Source organism: Macrobrachium nipponense, chromosome 11 (genome assembly GCF_015104395.2).
Source record: "Macrobrachium nipponense isolate FS-2020 chromosome 11, ASM1510439v2, whole genome shotgun sequence".
NCBI lineage: Eukaryota > Metazoa > Arthropoda > Malacostraca > Decapoda > Palaemonidae > Macrobrachium > Macrobrachium nipponense.
Genome location: NC_061087.1, coordinates 29,560,476 through 29,575,475, shown reverse-complemented (window position 1 = coordinate 29,575,475; position 15,000 = coordinate 29,560,476). Strand labels below are relative to the sequence as shown.

The window sequence follows — 15,000 nt, the reverse complement described above, 5'->3', positions numbered from 1 at the left end:
ATTCGCAGACGCCCTAAATTTGTTCAGTGGCATCGCCCTTTGGACAATTTTACTTCCCCGTGCTACTGCATCTTGTAGCGTCCGAAAGCAACTGGAAAGAGACTTTTTATTTCCAGTCCGCTGGTCTCCCTCCTGGAACAACCAGCCAGGTAGCTGCTACCTAGATAGGAAGGACTGGAAGGTGACTAGCAGCTAGCTTATAGCTAGCTAGTGCTGGTCCAGGAAATGGTCCGGTCTGGTCGGGTGCCATAAAAGCACAAACCCTCGGCTTTGATCCAGGAGATATTTGGATTCAATTCTGGCGAAGGTATGCTGCTGCTGCTGGTGGCGGTGCCGCCGTCACTGCGCCAGTATAATAAATATGACTTCAAAGCTTGTGTGTGTGTTGCTCTCTCTCTCCCCTTTCCAGGTTTTTTTATTTTATATTTATTTTTATTATTATTATTTTTCTTTTAGAGGACACTCTCACAACGGAGTTTTTTTTTTATACATATTCTTTGATCTTTTCTGTTGCCTCTAAAGCGATCAGACAACACGGAATCACTTATGCTCCATTTCCAGGCCTCTAGTTATTCCAGTGTTTGGCTTCCAGATCTTACCGGGAGGGGGGGGGGGTGTTTCTGTAGGATTGTGGAACTTGCAGGTGGGGCGTGACCAAGGACGTATATGAGGTTCCCTGGGGAATACACGCTGCTAATTTATTTTGTTGGATCTCTGGCGAATATACGACGTCTCGAATGACTTTCATTCCTTAGGATCTCTGGCGAATATACGACGTCTACAAATAACTCTCATTCCATAGGAGCTCTGTAAAATATACATCACCAAACGACTTTCATTCTATGGGATTGCCGTAAAATGAACAACGTCTACAAATGGCTTTCATTCCACAGGATCTCTGCCAAATGCAGATCAGTATCCAAAAGACTTTCATTTCGTGGGATCTCTGTAAAACGTACAACGTCTCCAAATGACTTTCATTTTGTGAGATCTCTGCCAAATACACATCTTCTCCAAATGACTTTCACTTTGTGGGATCTGTAAAATGTACAACGTCTCCAAATGACTTTCATTTTGTGGGATCTCTGTAAACATGCACGTCTAAAAAAGACTTTCATTCCATGGAATCTCTATAAAATGCACAACGTCTCCAAATGACTTTCATTCCTTGGGATCTCTAGAAAATGCACATGTCTCCCAACGACGTTCATTCCATAGGTTCTCTGACAAACGACTTTCATTTCGGACGTCTCCCAATGACTTTCATTCAGACTTTCATTCCGGAAGTCTCGATCCTGTTGACGTCGCGAAGAGGACTTCGTCATCAAAACAAATGAAGTCTGGTAATGATGACTTCAGAATCGCCACCCGCTCTCTCTCTCTCTCTCTCTCTCTCTCTCTCTCCTGATTATATTCTCCATGGTGTTTCGCTTTGTCTTACTATTCTTGTCGTTGCCAATATTTTACACGATCTCTTTTTTTAACTAATCATATTAATTTTTCATTCGTTTTCATATATATATATATATATATATATATATATATATATATATATATATATATATATATTATATTATATCTTCATCTAATTCCACCCTCCCCTCCAATCCTATAAAAGAAAGGCGCATAATTTGGTAGAAGGATTATTAAACACTAGCAAACTACAAATAAAAAAAATTACAAATAAAAATGGAAGGAAAGCACGCTTTATGGCTTCACGATTTTTGAGGGAATTTCAAAGTCAATAGCTTGGTGAATTTTGGGTGTGGAATTCCATGGAATCAAACCTTTTGGTCATAGAACCTTTCGGGAGCCGAACTTTCAAAAAGCAGCTGTTGCTTCTTCTTCTTCTTCTTCTTCTTCTTCTTCTTCTTCTTCTTCTTCTCCCGAAGGATTGCAACTCGTGCGTTCTTATTCTATTAAGAGGTGCAAATATTTATCTTCCTCGGCAGCCTCTAATCTATCACAGGAATTTTGACACCTCGCGTCAATATTTCCCAGCTTATTTATGGATGATTGTTGACCCTCTTCTTCTTCTTCTAAATTTTACCTTTAACCTGAGTCTTCGTTACATTCTCTCTCTCTCTCTCTCTCTCTCTCTCTCTCTCTCTCTCTCTCTCTCTCTCATTGAAACTCCCGTGACCTCCTGATTAGAGAGCTGATCGTCAGCTGACTGTAGTGAAACGTTTCTTTGGCGTTGACGTAGAGAGAAAAATAATTGAGAAAAATAATATTATGAAGAATAATCTGTCCTCCACACGACTGAAGGGAGAAGATCATAATAATACAATTAAATGCGTGAAGGCTTCGACCAGGTAATGCTGAGACACACACACACACACACATTATATATTATACTCGTATATACGTCGTACACATTATATAAATTATATACACTCGTATATACGATCGTACACATTATATAAATAAAATAAAATGAACGAGTCTGGAAAAATGCAAAAAAATCATTCACCCTATTTGTGGAATCGTGTGAGATATGTTAAGTATATAAAACGACCCCGTCTTTATTTCTCGACAGTGGAGGGGGGAGGGGTTTGGAGTAGGTAGATGATGGGGGTGAGTTGGGGAGTTGGGGAGGGGGAGTGGGGAAGTGTGGATGGGAGGGATCACACAGTAATGAACATAGGATGATATACAATTGTAAAAATTCCCATCCATTTTTTCAAAAAAAATTTTGAGTGGACAATTCGACATCCGTATTAATTATCTAATTTTATTTATGACTTCATTTTCTTCATCTTGAGAGGAGGAGGAGGAGGAGGAGGAGGAGGAGGGCACTAAAGCATATAATGATAATCATAATAGGTTCGTTTTACACAGGGGCTTGACGAAAGTATCCCTGGAACCCTGAAGGTCTTCTGCACTCATGAGGTGACATCCGAGGACCCCTGGAGGGTGAGGTCCTCCTCCACCTCCTCCTCCTCCTACTTAACAGGTTCCACCCACCCTCGGGGCAGGGGGCGCGTCGCTTTGAATTGGCTCTGAAGTCGAGGACTTGGGTCTACTCGACTGTTGGGAATGAATGAAAGGACTTCTGGTATTCTAGGCATTTTACATCTTGATCTTGTTACTGTTGTTGTTGTTGTTGTTGTAGATAACTAGTTTTGGACATCTTAGGGAACATCAGAAGGCAGAGGACAATATGGGAAAAAGAGAGAGAGAGAAATATTGATTGACAGGTCTGGATTGTTATATGACGTTGCGATGATTAAGGGTCCCTGACGTTGGTAATTTGCTTATGGTGGTGAATAATCTCTCTCTCTCTCTCTCTCTCTCTCTCTCTCCTCTCTCTCTCTCTCTCTCTCTCTCTCTCTGTTCTTTCATACTTTATTTACGCATTTTTGTATTGCGTTTCTACATACATCCGAGTGATAAGTTTATATTTAGATATAGATTAAGAAAATTATCTTCCAACCAAGACGATTTTGAGTACATCCATCGAGAATATTTATATATGTATATATATACATGAATATATATATAATGGTATGTATATATATATATATATATATATATATAGATTATATATATATATATATATATATTCATATATCTTTACTTTCGATGAATGTGTTAAGAATCGTCTTGGTTGGAAAAAAATTTTCTGAATCTATATCATAAAAATGAACTTGAATTAAACTTATCACTCGAACGTATGTACTAGAAGCACAATAAAAAAAAATGCGTAAATAAAGTATGAAAGAACAGAAAGCAAACGAACACAAATATACAGAGAGAGAGAGAGAGAGAGAGAGAGAGAGAGAGACGAAGACGAAAGGACCACAGAAAGACTACACCAAGGACCTCAGCCATTAAGAGGGGAAAAGATGGACAGGAAAGGGAAGATTGAGAGAGAGAGAGAGAGAGAGAGAGAGGGAGAGAGAGAGAGAAAGTTGGACGATTGAGAGAGAGAGAGAGACCCTTCTGCTTTCGGTTTACGTCTTCCCTTCTGTAGAGGGGAAGGAGCAACAATGCGAGACGAGGGGAGGGAGAGGGGAGGTGGAGAGGACGAGGGCTGACGAGGGCACAAGCAAATAGCTGGCAGACAGAAAGAGAGAGTGAGAGAGACAGAGATGAGTGGGGAAGCGAGAGAAAGGACGATACACAGTGAAAGACAAAAAGACCGAGAGAGAGAGAGAGAGAGAGAGAGAGGACGATACACAGTGTAAGACAAAAAGACCAAGAGAGAGAGAGAGAGAGAGAGAGAGAGAGAGAGAGAGAGAGAGAGGACGATACACAGTGAAAGACAAAAAGACCAACAGAGAGAAAGAGATAAGTGGGAGAAGAAACAGAGGGAGACAGACGGAGAGAGAAAGACGCAGAGAGAGAGAGAGAGAGAGAGAGAGAGAGAGAGCAAATATGAATAAGGGCGCAAAAGTGCCCTCTTATATCACAACACCATTTACGCACAGAAAAGGGGAGAGAGAGAGAGAGAGAGAGAGAGAGAGAGGAGAGAGAGTTGAGAGAGAGACTAAAAACGGCGGAAGTGGATCGGATATAAAAAAAAAAAAATGAAACATGGCCTGGAGGAGGAGGAGGAGGAGGAGGAGGAGGAGGGGGGGGGGTTAGTCCCATTTGGCAAAGAAGAGAGATTCAGACATACAGAAGTTTTTAAACTTCAGGAGTCGACGAATATTTCAAAGACAAATGGAAATAGAAAATGGAAAAAAAAAAAAAAAGGCTCAAACCAAACTACTCGAGAAAGCGAATCGAAGTAAAAGTCTGGATGTGGGTGAAAGTTTATGAGCGAAAGTTAAGTGACCCAAAGTGGGTAAAAAAGAAAAAAAAATTGCTGATAATTTCTCAAATATATATAACTGAAAAATAGCAACTCTCTAAAAAAAAATACTGAAGAGATATTATCCCAGAAAAAATATATATATATATATGTACAAATCCGTCAAGAGGAGACAGACAGACAGACAGACAGAAAAGATCGCCACTTGACTCAGAAGGGAAAGCGTGTCCCCATAAACAGAGCTAAATCAGGGTGTGGAGAAGAAAGTGCGTATAGTAGAAAGTGCTAAGTCGACGGGGGAGAGTGGGAGGAAAGAGCGCTTTCTCCATTAGAAAGGAGACGAGAGGGAAGGATAGTACAGACGCAAAAAGAAGAAATAAAAATAGACAGAGACAGACAGACAGGCGAGTACAAACATGGGTAACGCCCAAAGTGAAAGTTTTAAGAACAGCAAGAAATATGATGAGAAAACGATGCATAGAAGCAAATAGAAATAAATGACCAATAAATGAGAGAGAGAGAGAGAGAGAGAGAGAGAGAGAGAGAGAGAGAAAGTAATAAAAATAAAGATGTGGAAACGAGAGAGAAAAAAATACACAAGAAAACGCTGAATGTTTGCGGAGGAAAATGCAGGACGGGAGAGAGAGAGAGAGAGAGAGAGAGAGAGAGAGAGAGAGAGAGAGAGAGAGAGATATGAAAAACGACCTGCTTCTCCGAGAAACTTCAGCGCGGCTCTAAACTGACCCAAATACGGATATACTATATACGACATGACCTTAATGTTATCTGAACTCCCGCATATCGAGGCGATAATGTTTCCCTTTTGGAAAAACAAGGACATCTACAGGGGTGTCAGTGGACAATGGGGGTGTTTTATCCCTTCTAGGGGGTATGGAGAGAAACTGGCTTTCCCCCCTACCCAGCCCCTCCCCTTCTCGCGCCCTGAATCATATAATTTCCTTCGGTTATACTGTTATTTTTTTTATTGATGTTCCCAAGGCTACTAACTGGCATTAAATCGTTTTACTGTTTTTATTTTTAATAAATGAAAGTGAAGTTCCCCAGGGTTATTTACTAGCACTAAATCATTTTATTTTATTGGTCTTAATTTTTTTTTTTTTATTATTATTTATAATAATGTCTGTGAGGTTTTCCAAGGCTACTAACTAATACTGAATCATTTTATCTTTTTTGGTTTTACCAATTTATTGTATTTTTTTTTAACTAAGTCTGCGAGGTTCCCCAATGTTATTTATTAGCACCGTCGCTATTCTGACTAATATCATGACAGTGCACAGGCTTAGGCTACACAGCATATACCTCGCTATGTACACCTACACAGACGGCTCATAAAAACATGTCGTTTTTACCCTTGACGGTTTTAGTCACCCAGTTTCTTATGGGATGAGGTTGCTACCCTTACTAGCCTGATGCAGTCGAGTAACAGCAAGTGGAAAATATACTGGTAGGTGATTAGGAGAGAGAGAGAGAGAGAGAGATGAGAGAGAGAGAGAGAGAGAGAGAGAGATGATACATATATATATATACGTTATATCTATATATATAATATATATATATATTATATATATATATATATATTGGACACTCCTATCTGTCACTACGAAGCCTTACATCCAAATGCACTAACATTTATTAATTCTGACGTCCGTAGCACGATTCGAACTGGCGTCCTGGACATCAAAATGAGGTCACGTTACTCACCCGACCATCAAAACGGATTCGTATTCCTGCATTTGGATGTAGTAAGGCTTTGTAATGACAAAGGTTATCCAAGGAGTGTCAAGAAATTGAGAGGGTAAATAGGGCACTGTGGTAATTATACCACAGATGAAATCCTAACAAGAGTCGAAGTGCCCGAACTAAAGCTTGAGCAATCCACCAGGGATTCGAGGTGCCAAGGCAGCCACCGGGTGGATGCCCTACCGAAGAGGGGCCCAGGAAAACCCTCGAGAGATCCCAAGGCACCCACCAAGTAGATGCCCAACTGACGGAGGCCATAGTATAACCTCGAGAGGTCCTGAAGCAACCGCCGGGTGGATGCCCTGCTCAAGGACCACGGAAACCCTAGAAAGGTTCCAAGGAATCCACTGGGTGGATGCCCTACTGAAGAAGGCCCATGTAACCCTAGAAAGGTTCCAAGGAACCCACTGGGAAGATGCTCCACTGAAAAAGGCATAAGGAAACTGTCCAGAGGACCCAAGGCACCCTACCTCTGCTGTAGGAGACCCAAGGAATCCCTCGAGAGGTCCCGAGGAATCCACTGGGTGGATGCCCTACTGAAGAAGGTCCAAGGGAACCCCCAAGAGGTCCTACAGTAGCCACCAGGTGGATGCCATACAGAAGAAGGACCAAGGAAACTTTCGGGAGGTCCGAAGGAACCCACCAGGTGGATACCCTGCCGAAGAATGACGAAGATACCCTTCGAGAGGTCCCAATGCACCAACCAGGTGGATACCCTGCTGAAGAATGACGAAGATACCCTTCGAGAAGTCCCAATGCACCAACTAGGTGGATACCCTGCTGAAGAATGACGAAGATACCCTTCGAGAGGTCCCAATGCACCAACCAGGTGGATACCCTGCTGAAGAATGACGAAGATACCCTTCGAGAGGTCCTAATGCACCAACCAGGTGGATACCCTGCTGAAGAATGACGAAGATACCCTTCGAGAGGTCCCAATGCACCAACCAGGTGGATACCCTGCCGAAGAATGACGAAGATACCCTTCGAGAGGTCCTAATGCACCAACCAGGTGGATACCCTGCCGAAGAATGACGAAGATACCCTTCGAGAGGTCCCAGTGCACCAACCAGGTGGATACCCTGCTGAAGAATGACGAAGATACCCTTCGAGAGGTCCCAATGCACCAACCAGGTGGATACCCTGCCGAAGAATGACGAAGATACCCTTCGAGAGGTCCCAGTGCACCAACCAGGTGGATACCCTGCCGAAGAATGACGAAGATACCCTTCGAGAGGTCCTAATGCACCAACCAGGTGGATACCCTGCCGAAGAATGACGAAGATACCCTTCGAGAGGGTCCCAGTGCACCAACCAGGTGGATACCTGCTGAAGAATGACGAAGATACCCTTCGAGAGGTCCCAATGCACCAACCAGGTGGATACCCTGCTGAAGAATGACGAAGATACCCTTCGAGAGGTCCCAATGCACCAACCAGGTGGATACCCTGCTGAAGAATGACGAAGATACCCTTCGAGAGGTCCCAATGCACCAACCAGGTGGATACCCTGCTGAAGAATGACGAAGATACCCTTCGAGAGGTCCCAATGCACCAACCAGGTGGATACCCTGCCGATGAGAGCCCAAGAAAGCCCCTCGTCGAGAGTATATAGTACCGAGCATCTACGAACAGCGTGGCGGCAGCGGCAGCGGCGGCGGCGGTGGCCTCATCACGAAGGGGATATCCTCTCTCTCTCTCTCTCTCTCTCTCTCTCTCTCTCTCTCTCTCTCTCTCGCCACGCCCCAGCGAAAACCACCCGAAAGACCTCCTCCTCTTCCTCTCCTGCTCTGCTCTCGACCAACAGCAGCGGCATCGACCAGACCACCACCACCACCACCACCTCCACCCCACCTCACCACCACCTGCCTGCCTCGTCTCTCTCTCTCTCTCTCTCTCTCTCACCAGCCTTTCCCCCTACATCGGCCCCCATCATCGTCGGAAAACGCCACACAGGTGTGCCACTGCCAATAAAGGCCATCTTGGCTGATTATATCTGCTTTAAACATCGGCGGCAGAGAGAGAGGCCCTCTCTCTCTCTCTCTCTCTCTCTCTCTCTTGCCTGCCTTCGTCTCCTCCTCGTCCTCCTCGTCACCTGCTGTTCCCCTTTTCTCTCCCCCCCCCCCCCCCCCACATCTCTCTCTCTCTCTCTATATCTGTCAACATATACTACACAGGTATACACACAGAAAACATAACCCCTCTCTCTCTCTCTCAAAACACTCATATATACACCAAGAAACAAACTCTCTCTCTCTCTCTCTCTCTCTCACTTTGCGTGCTTGCGCGAGTGTATGAGACAATATGCGTAAAGTATTTTTTCAAGCATTCACTTCCGCGAGTCGGCGCGGGCAAATGCGCTTTAGCGTATGTATGTACGTATGTATTAGTATGTGTTTAAAAAAAAAAGTGCGTGTGTACGTTTGTACTTGCGCGCGCGTGTGAGCGCGTTGTGCCATTCCTACTTCTTTTGGCCCTCGCTTGAGACTATCAGCTTCGTTTTCACTCTCTTCGCCTTCCTCTGTCTCCTCTCTCTCTCTCTCTCTCTCTCTCTCTCTCTCTCTCTCTCTCTCTCTCTCTTGCAACACACGCACACAAAAATATATATAATCTCTATTTCCCTCCGTCAATCTGTATGTCTGTCTCTCTTTCAACATACACATATACACAAAAAAAATATAAACTCTCTCTCTCTTCTCTCTCTCTCATCACATTTTCCTTTCCTTTATCAAGATTTGGCAACTTATGTATCTATCTATCTATCTATCTATCATATATATATATATATATATATATATATATATATATATATATATATATATATGTATGTATGTATATATATTTATTCAGCACCGTTTCGTTACTCACGCCCACCACCTCTTCAGACCCGTCGTCAGGCAGGCCGCCCACGGAATCCGTCCTGCTACGTCACAACGCCCACACCCCCCCCCCCCCCCCCCCCTCTTCCAGGTCCCTCTGGACCGGGAGGGGAGGGGGGAAGAGAGGTTGAGGAGAGGTTGGGGGGGGCGGGCTGCTGACAATAAACACTACGCCATACCCTTGAGGACAGGAAGGTTTATAATTAAGCTAAATGGCAATGTGATGAACATTTTGTTAGATAATGGAGAGAGAGAGAGAGAGAGAGAGAGAGAGAGAGAGAGAGAGAGGCCGTAGTTCCGTTATTAGGTCGTCATCGGTTTTGGAAAGAGGGAGAGGGAGAGGGAGAGGGAGAGGGAGAGGGAGTGTGAATTCGGCCAGAAATGTTGCTGGGGTGGTATAATTATTGCGGTCAGCGTAGTCAGGTGTTCGAAAGATTAAGTTCTCTTGATTATAATATCTCTACGATCATTAGTGATATATATATATCTGATACTGTTTGGTCAAGACTATATTATACACTGTTATTTTAAAAGTCTCTTTTATAGTTAAATAAACGTAGTCTTAATGCCGTAATCACTCTTACGAACTTATAGCGCTTGCAGAAAAATAACATCATCTTCAGAGCGTTCTCGTGAAAGAGGTATTTCAATAATACCTTATTTTACTGTTTTTGATATAAACAAAATGATAATACTGATAATGCGCAATGAAGCCACTGATAACTGATGTCCTTTAACAAATGCTATTTGTACTGATAACTGATGCTCTCAACAAATTTTTTATTTGCATTATAAGTTAAAGGATTGAGAAGGGCATAAGTTTGACCGTAGTTGCTCTCTCTCTTCTTGTTTTATCTCCTCATATTTCTAATTCTTCTTCCGGTTTCTCACTCCTGCTGTTCTATGTCTCACTTGTCTCTTCTTCTTCCTTTCATCCCTTCTCCTATACCTTCCCTTTTTTCGTTTCAATCCTTTGTTCTTTCTGAACTTTTCTTTCATATTTTTATCTCTCGTCTCTTTCATCTTCGTTTCCACTATTTTTCGTCCCTTATTCCAAATTATCCAACTTTCGTCTTTCCTCGTATTTCTGTCCCTCTTTCTCTATGTATTCTTCTGATGACTTTCCTTGTGTAACGCCAGCTTTGTCTTTAAATCAATAAATCAGTTGATCAGGGTTTTTTTATGAGAGAGAGAGAGAGAGAGAGAAGAGAGAGAGAGAGAGAGAGAGAGAGAGGCTGATCAGGGTTTCCATGACCTCAGATCAGTTGATCAGGGTTTTTCTTGTTTTATTCGAGAGAGAGAGAGAGAGAGAGAGAGAGAGAGAGAGAGAGAGAGAGAGAGAGAATGGCCTACTTGCCCCGCTTTTATGACAACTTGGGGTTCCTCTTTTATGGGAACTTTAGTCACTAAAGTTACAAATTGAATTTGTGTAACATTAGTAGCTTGTGCACCTCTCTCTCTCTCTCTCTCTCTCTCTCTCTCTCTCTCTCTCTCTCTCTCTCTCTCTCTCCACTCTTTTAAGTTTGTTTCATTCTGACGTCACTTTTTTTTTTTAGGTTTTCACCTTCATTCGTTTCACTGCAAAATATTTGCTGTTGAAGAGGAAATGCCCGAGGCACGATGAACCTCATGCCCCTAGCTTGCCCAGGTCTGAACTGGAGGGAAATGAAAGAATAGTGTCTGTGGCGTAAAGTGACCAAGGAAGATACAAGTTTTGGTTGCTTTTAATCTTTTGTATAATATACTATCAGATTATTAATATATAGTATTGGTATATATAGTATGTATGTTTGTTATTGTTATGTGTATATATGTTATGTATATCTTATGTATGTATGTTAATGTATGTATTTGTGTATATTATACTATAATATGATAATGCGTAAATATATAATCTATAATATTTAAATTTAGTAATATAGTAATATATACATATACTTAAGTTATTTCATTTATTTATTTTTATACATAAAATGTGTTATACGCCAAAATAACTATGTGTTACACATATGTATATATTTATATATAATATATGTATATATATATATATATATATATATATATATATATGTGTGTGTGTGTGTGTGTGTGTGTGTGTGTGTATGTAGACATACCAATGTCCTATATATCCCTTCTGGTACTCACGTAATCGTATGGGACAAGGTGGCTATCCTCTTCCCACCGCAGCTGACTAACTACCAAAGTAGGTGTCGACAGGTAGGAATTAATAAGGGAAAATTGCATTACTTAATTAGTTCCAGATTGTAAAATCAAAACTAAAACGTAACTCTAATTAAAACTTTAATTCTGCTGCAAGCATATACAACTCTAAATCATACTTGCAAGATAGATTATATTAAAGCAGTTTCCCAAATAAACAGAATCCCCCCAGACAGATCTGCCTCCTCAGTCAAGTGAGCGTGGGGGGATGGCGGATGGGGGAGGGGCGTGAATCCTATCTATCTGCGGAGATCGTCCGTTCCAGAGAACGAATCCCGAATCCCTTGTTTAGAAAGTAGAAGAGGAAGGAAAGGGGGCCCTGCGATTCCTGCTGAAGGAATAATTGGCAATTAAGTTGCACAAAGTCGTCGTTCAGCAGAGACCCCTCACAATTAAACCAGCTGGAAGGTTTGACATGTAAACAACGACGAGATAAGGAGGGAACGAGGGAAAGTAGATACTGGAAGAGTTAAAATTGTAACGGTGAAGACGAGGGTAGGGTGAGGAGAGCTATAGTAGATTCACATCAACCGTGCATTTGATGTCTAGGCCAGTCCGTTATGACGCTCCTGATTGGCTGTTGATAAGCCAATCACAGGGCCGGAAACCCTCAGTCTCCGAGAGAGAGTTCACATGGGTAGGATCTATGTTCCACCTCTCCTCAGGGTTATGTCTTTCAAAAGTATCCCTGAGGAGAGGTGGAACATGCATCCTGCCTATGTGAACTCTCGAGAGAGACAGCGTTTCCAGCCCTGCGGTTGATGTGAATCTACTATAGTCAAAATATAGCTTGAGGACCAACAGTGGCTGCACGATTTTAAACGTGGAACGGAAGGCTGACCTCGAAGTCCGATGGAAAAAGCGAATATGAATGGAGGTACAGTAAAAAGAAATGAAAGAGGTAGCAGCTAGGGGCCTAGGGGTCGCTGCAGAGATCCAACATATGCAAAAGCACCTTCATTTTGCGTACTAAATACGGTCCAACTTCGAAGATGGCTGAACACGGGCTGGATGACGACAAGTCTAAACGTACAGATGATTGTTATCAGACAGAAAAACATTTATAGAAACAATATATATAGAAAACGAAGGAAAATAGAGCAACCAAAAACTACCCTAAAAAAAAAAAAAGAAAAAAAACACGAACTGGGAAAAGAATCGAGATAGAGAGAGAGAGAAAAATAAAACAAGGAAGGAAAAACGCAAGGTAGTCCAAAAACTGCATCTAAGAAGATTGGAATGAGGCCGGGAATCGGGAATATCAGGAACCATTTCACGGCCAAGACATAGAAAACGGACCTGGAACTCTCTCTCTTACTCTTGCTTTTTTTTTGCCAGTCCCTTAAACCTACCTCACCCCTCCCCCTTTCTTCCTCCTACCCCCGCCCCATCCCCTCCCACCAGCACTTCCTCCTTCCCGTGCCAGGAACCCCTGACCCACTACAAAAGGAAAAAAAAGAATAATAAAAATGAGAGAAAAGGGAAAAGAAAAAATGGCGATGAACGATTCTTGTGATGGACATAGTATTGGTATATTTCGAAACGAGAGAGAGAGAGAGAGAGATAAGAGAGAGAGAGAGAGAGAGAGAATAACCTACGTCAAGGACCAGACGCCATCCTCTGAGATATTTACATTTCAAATAGAATATTTCGACCCATTATAGTTACCAGTACTGCTACGACAGTGGCCACATTGAACACCACTGGCCCAAACCTTGCCGGCCCCCCCCCCCCCCCTCCTCTCTTTCCCCAATATCACCGTCCTCTCTGACCCACCTGAGTCTCCAGAGAATTCGGGGCACCGGACACGTCTCCCCATCCCCCCAACCCCTCCCCCACCCAAACCCACCCAAACATCCAATAAACAAAAAAGAAGTCATGGGAAGCAGAATGCAAAATGGTAGGTTGGGAAGACTACATTCTACTCTATCATGGGTTCACTCGTATATTATATGAATAACATATGCTCTCTTTATGGCAACAGCAACAAATGCTCAGCAAATGTACAAGCAATGATGACGCATGCGCAGCAGACTGACTAAAAGATTAAAAGGGTGTAATACCCAGCTAGAAGCTAAAAAAGGGGAATTATACTGATGTCATAATATGTACACAGCATAACTTCAATGGGGCATAGCAGCATGATTTAGTCAATATTTATGGTTTCTTTTCATTATGGAAGGATTATTATTATTAGAATATATGTACAAGAGAGTGGATTAGCTTGCGAGTTATGTTCACTTATTATACAGAGCGTTTTAGTTTAGCCATCTTTTTGCTTTTTTTTTTTTAAAGATCAGAAGAGATTCTGAAGGTGGGAGGAAAACGAATGCAGTAGAGAGAGTCAGAGAGAGAGAGTCAGAGAGAGAGTCAGAGAGAGAGAGAGAGAGAGAGAGGGATGTACAAAACGATCTTACGTACCAGAAGAATGCAATTGGTACTGGGGTCATCGATGCATTGTCCATTGAAGCGCAACTTATACCTGAAGGCCCTAATGACAAAGAAGAAATCACATGAAACAAGAGAAGGAGGAATTAGAGAAGAGGCTACTCTACTGAAAGTCTTCAAAACTCTTTACGTTCTCGGGGACAGAGAATACTTTCCACAGCTGAACTTTCCCCGTGGGTCACTTCAAATACAGTTCTAATATATTACAGTATATATAGAATATTTATATACATCTGCAACTCATGCAAGCTACGTGAATGGAATGATTCCACTGTCAGTGGAAGATATGTTTTTATTTTATTGTTGGGGGTGTTACTGGAGGGGTGAAATGGGTCGTTTTAAAATACTGATATTTAGGTGATGTCAAAGGATGTGTTTTACCTTTTTTATTTTTATTTTGCACTAAACAGAAGGAAGATTAAAGAGACAATGCTTCGTTGCCTATGTACAAAAATGTATATGATTTATCGGAGGGGATGTTATCTTGGGGAAACAGATGTCGATAGAGACAGTGAATAAACAAAAAGGAAAACGTCTAAACATAGATGATTCTGACAGCTATCATATATCTATATATATATATATATATATATATATATATATATACTATATATATATACATCTATAATATAATATACATCTATAATATATATATATATATATATATATATGCACGAAATTACCATCTGATTTAGACATCTATAAAAAATATATACGAAATACCCATCTCATTTAGGCATCTATAAAAATATATATACGAAATTCCCATCAGATTTAGACATCTACAAAAATATAAATATACGAGATTCCCATCTGATTTAGAAATCTATAAAAAATATATATAGAATTTCCCATCAGATTTAGACATCTATAAAATATATATACGATATTCCCATCGGATTTAGACATCTATAAAAATAAATACAAACGAAAT

General features: G+C 41.6%; 1 protein-coding gene across 7 annotated transcripts in view; it reads right to left on the bottom strand.

The window, feature by feature from the left end:
• Positions 1 to 15,000, bottom strand: part of LOC135202104 (uncharacterized) — a 438,359-nt gene that overhangs the window by 298,220 nt on the left and 125,139 nt on the right. The window contains exon 2 of one of the 7 annotated variants that reach the window (XM_064231446.1): positions 14,040 to 14,109. The exons of the other annotated variants lie outside the window; for them this stretch is intronic. The gene's annotated coding sequence lies outside the window, so the exon portion shown is untranslated. The remainder of the gene's footprint in view (positions 1 to 14,039; positions 14,110 to 15,000) is intronic. 7 annotated transcript variants of the gene reach the window in all.